Source organism: Protomyctophum parallelum (genome assembly GCF_964188405.1).
Source record: "Protomyctophum parallelum genome assembly, chromosome: 14".
In the NCBI taxonomy this organism is placed as follows: domain Eukaryota; kingdom Metazoa; phylum Chordata; class Actinopteri; order Myctophiformes; family Myctophidae; genus Protomyctophum; species Protomyctophum parallelum.
In genome coordinates this window covers 20,293,272-20,298,271 of record NC_139709.1, presented here as the reverse complement: position 1 = coordinate 20,298,271, position 5,000 = coordinate 20,293,272, and the positions used below count along the sequence as shown (strand labels likewise).

At 41.2% G+C, this 5,000-nt stretch overlaps 2 protein-coding genes across 3 annotated transcripts in view; one reads left to right on the top strand and one right to left on the bottom strand.

The window, feature by feature from the left end:
• Positions 1 to 4,240, bottom strand: part of LOC310870872 (ras-related protein Rab-18-B) — a 50,631-nt gene extending 46,391 nt beyond the window's left edge. The window contains exon 1 of the mRNA XM_083782222.1: positions 4,237 to 4,240. The gene's annotated coding sequence lies outside the window, so the exon portion shown is untranslated. The remainder of the gene's footprint in view (positions 1 to 4,236) is intronic.
• Positions 1 to 5,000, top strand: part of LOC310870871 (abl interactor 1-like) — a 42,768-nt gene that overhangs the window by 1,144 nt on the left and 36,624 nt on the right. The window lies entirely within an intron of this gene.

The following is a 5,000-nucleotide window of genomic DNA, read 5'->3' as shown; positions in this document are numbered from 1 at the left end:
AAATGCACAATGCAAGTATTGGGGGGTGAGAGAGTCGACCCACCCACCCAGCGGTTTGAGGAGTATAGTGTGTCTGTCTGTGAGCTCAGCTGTTCCACTGTGACAGACAGACAGACAGACAGACAGACAGACACACACACACACACACACCAGGGACCCCTTTGTGCTCCCGTGTGGCAACGATGCGTATGTGACACTTTGATGTTGAGTGTGTTGCAGAGAATGCCTAGAGTTACATTGTAATTGCATGGCATGATGCTGCTTAACCCCATTCACACATGTAGCCTACTGTACACACAGACACGCACGCGTCCAAATGGAGAGAATGAGACACACACACACACACACACACACACACAGTGTGACACACGCACGCACGCACACACACACACACACACACACACACACACACACACACACACACACACACACACACACACACACAGAGAGAGAGATATCTGGATAGTTTTCAGCCTGAGATCATTAGTTAACCAGAGAGAGCCCTGTGAGAATGGGAATTTTATTTTATTATATTTATATCAATTATATACTTTCTTCAGGTTTTATTTCCTCATAGACCTCAAATCCTATTTAGAACTACAATATTTTGCAGTTTTCTAGGGACGTGCTCAGATATTGGTATCACTCTTTCACTGAGAGGTAAAACGGCATTCCTCGAGACCTGCTCTATTGATTTGCAATGTCCCCATGAGAAAGGATTATTGTCTGTCTGTGTGTTGGATAGTGAGTTGAGTTTTGACAGCCTGTTTCAGAAGAACATGACCTTTTAGTGTCAACCCTCCCAGTGCAGACACGCTAATAACAGAGGTAACTCACAACTAGGATACGGATAATACAAATATAAATTGACAATCATTCTATTCGGTTTTAGCTCACAGGCGACCACCGATTTGGTGCCTGCCTTGAACTAAACTCAACTCAAATGTATTTGTACAATGTTAATCACTGTTGTCATCTGCAAATCAGACATGATAGAAACAAGATCAACTCCTGTGAGTTATCATAGTAAGTAGGTCAGAGTGGCTTAGTGTCAGTATTAGCCCAGTGAACTTGAATTACAGTGTCTACTGTCTATCTCTTGTTCAATACACTAGATCACATAATATTCTTCAACTATAAAGAATTTGTTAGAATTGCAATGAACCAAAGTGCATAATATGTCTTCTCAAATGTGCTACATTGAATGCAGGAAGAATGCCACAGAGAAACTATAGGGCCAAACAAAATCAATTACTTTCATCGGTGAAGGTTTGACGACCGATTGACAGCTATCAGTCAAGCTTTTTGGCACAGCTAGCCATCCACTTCATCTTGACATTGTTTTTACAGCCCAGACTCAAGGCAAGTTACAACACCATCCTGTGTTTATAGACTGATTTAACAACATGAAAGACCAGAATCAGTGGCTATTGAAATAATGAAGCTATGATAGATCTTTGGCAAGATAATAACCCAACCGACCTCAGCAAATGAGCGCTACAGGACAGTGCTAGCAGTGCCCTAACTGCTCCCCAGTTAGGGGTTAAAGTGTCTTGCTCAGGTACACATAGTCATAGAGTCTATGACATAGACTGTTTAGAACCAGGTGCTGGGCCAAGGTCAGAAAGAATCCATCAAGAAAAAGTAGCTCTGCACACTGGATCATGCTCCAAAGCTTAAAAAGTTTATTTAGGACTTCCTTTACAACGTTGGGCGACGTGATGTTTGGAGCCTCACAGCAGCAGACTGCAGACCTTACTTTTTCGTACGAAGCCAACTCTTGTCGTGACAAATCATGACAACAAACACAATTTTTCGGGCCAAACAAAGAATTAGAAAGTAGAAAAAACGGCATGTTACAACACTTTTTTTGTTGTTTTTCTTCTTTGTAATTATTTGTTTGGTCCAAAATATTGTGTGTGTTGTCATGATTTGTCACGACAAGAGTTGGCTTCGTACAACGCTTAAAAGGTCTTTAAATAAATAATTTAAGAAATGCCTATGGGAAAAATGCATTGCGATTCATTTCCTGGGCTACTCGTTGTTCTGAAAGGGGGAGGGACTGCGACGCTCTATACTGTACAGTATACGAAAATACGGTTATAGTTGTAACTTGTGGCCTTTGACCAACACAACACAACACACAAGTGACACAACACATTTTGCCTCCCTAAAATGTAATTCCTGGAGACGCCACTGTATGTTTCTCACAGATTAAACCTAATTATTTTATTACAGTAGAATTTCTTTTTTCAAAGATATTTATTTTCTGAGCCTGTATTTGAGTACAGTGGAGAGAGACTGAAAACACAGAGATAGAGAGATAGAGAGAGTATGGGAGTGGCCTGCAGCAAATGGTACGGCCAGCTAGGAATCGACCCAGGGACCTGCTGTCAGGTATTAGAGCCTATTGGTACTGTGTATACGCCCTAACCACTCTGCTATTGGATCGCCCAAATAAAGCTTATTAATAATGTACTGTACCACTGTAGACTCTGACATGTTGAACATATACAGCCATTTCAACAACATATTCACATCTGTTATAATATAAATTTATGTTAGTAGGTTAATGTGAGGAACAGATACTCTCATACTGTGTTCAGATCAAATCAGTCCAACATGAGCTTTTACCAGAGGCAATTGTGTAGTGTAGTGGAACCAAAGATGGTACCACGGCCATCTTTGGTGCAACACGGTTACACAGAAAGTGGCTTATCAGCTTTCATTATTAGAGCTCCAACCCATTTGAACACACAGCTGCATGAGACAATGAATGTTCTACTTGAACCAGTTTTAATAACTAAAATCACTGCTAAAAACCAGACCAAGCGTAATGCTTTATGTTTCTGATGTTATTATTATATTTTATTTCATGAAGTTAATTTGTGTTGTTGTTCACCTGCTACTGGTAGTGAACCTGTTTGGCATGTGGCTATTTCCTGCCCTGCCCTCTGGGAACCCATCTGCAAAACGTTTCAGCTTTGTAGCTAATTCTGGAACAGTTATCTAGATTCTAAGAGTCCATCGCATTGTGAGCTTGTAGTTCGGCTATTTTCGATGTGCGAGAGACACTTGTTGTCATACGATTGACTATACGGTAAGTTAACAGAGAAAAATGGCAGCACTCTGAATGACCCTTTAGGTGAGATTGAATCTGTATGCGACCAGTAGACACATTCAATAGATCTAATCCCAGACATTGTTGTGTACAGCCTGTATTGTACTGTGAGGACAATTGGCAGGCTGCTCTATTGGGTAGCTGCAACATGGGTTTGAGTTTTACTCCCTATGACCAGACTGCAGCAATCCATTAATGCTTGGTGTCAATGTGCTGTTGAGCATATTATGGCAGGAAACCTCTACCTGCTCAGTCATCATTATGTCTAGATCAGTGTACCTATTACAAGTAAGACGCGCAAACGCGGGAAGCGAACGCAGCTCGTGTGTGTGTGGTTGTGTGTGTGTGTGTGTGTGTGTGTGTGTGTGTGTGTGCTACAGCTGCGCCCTGTGTGTGTGTGTGTGTGTGTGTGTGTGTGTGCTACAGCTGCGCCCTCTGGTGGCGGGCGGGTGGTGTCACAGCGGGACAGACACACAGACATGAGCAGCAGGGTCTCATAGTAAGTGGCTCACTGCGTTCGCAATAATAGTTACCACAGACTCTTAGTATTTGTAGACCTACTACTGACTATTAGTACTTTCATTTAGTAGCCATTTATTTAGTAGCCTTGAGAAGCAACAGTTCCCAAGCCATGTGGCTTTATGCTGTTTCCATAGCATGAGGCAGCTTGATGTACAACACTTGTATGTCGCAGAGACTTACCCCGATTCCAGTGAGTACCCAAGCAGGGATTGAAAGCCATGTCTACATTCTTTGACATAACTTGGCGGCCGAGGATTTAACCCAGACCTCCCAGTAACAGGGGTATACTTTGTCATACAACAGTGTCACACAAAAATAGCGAAAACATCTACAAGCTCACAAAAGCTTGTAGATATGTTATTTTCAAAAAAATTGATATCTGATTATTGCGTCTCGTGAGAATACTGTACTGTACACATCTCATCCTCTTCAATATTGATTTTCACACACTATAGGTTCAGTTTCCATAGCAATAGTCAGAACCTGTTTCTTTCATGATATGAAACACATTCATGAGTGGGATATGAGGACGCATGCAAACAGCTTGTCCCAAATAAGACCTCGGCCATGATATGAGAGTAATCTAATGAAACACTGTGTGACTTTTTAAGGGCACTATATACTTGGCAAACGTTAACGGTATTAGACAGAATGAGGTTTGGGTTGGCATCACTCATCATACTGATGCAATGTAGACATTTTAAACAGAATGCATGCAGAATGTCTGCATGCAAAGTAAGAATTGGGCCTGCATGGGGTAGGCTTGTCACAATCATGAGATTTTACTTGACAATGAATTGTCATACAAATAATTGTGATTAAATATTGAATTGTGTTTTTGGCATTGAACATTGGAACATCAATAAATAAATAATAAAATAGATAGATAGATGTAATAATTGTGACAGGCCTAGTCCTGGGTTTATTGCTTTGACTATAGCTTATCTTTGCACAGGTAGCCTCAATAATAATAATAATAATAATAATACAGTTTATGGAGAAAGGATCTACTGCAGGTGCAGTACTGCAGTCCAAATCCGTTTGTTTTGTTTCAGTTTGCTTTTTGTTGTGCAGTATTTTGGGAGGACTTAAATATTTGATGTGGACATTAGGCTAATAAATATCAGAAGTTTTAAGGAATGTCTACGCATGATCCAACATTTTGTTCTCCTTAAGGACAGCTGAGAATGGTGCCTGCATACAAAACCAGTTCGCTGCAGGGAGTCATTGAACTATCAATGGATTGGTCAGGCCTGTGTGTGTGTGTGTGTGTGTGTGTGTGTGTGTGTGTGTGTGTGTGTGTGTGTGTGTGTGTGTGTGTGTGTGTGTGTGTGTGTGTGTGTGTGTGTGTGTGTGT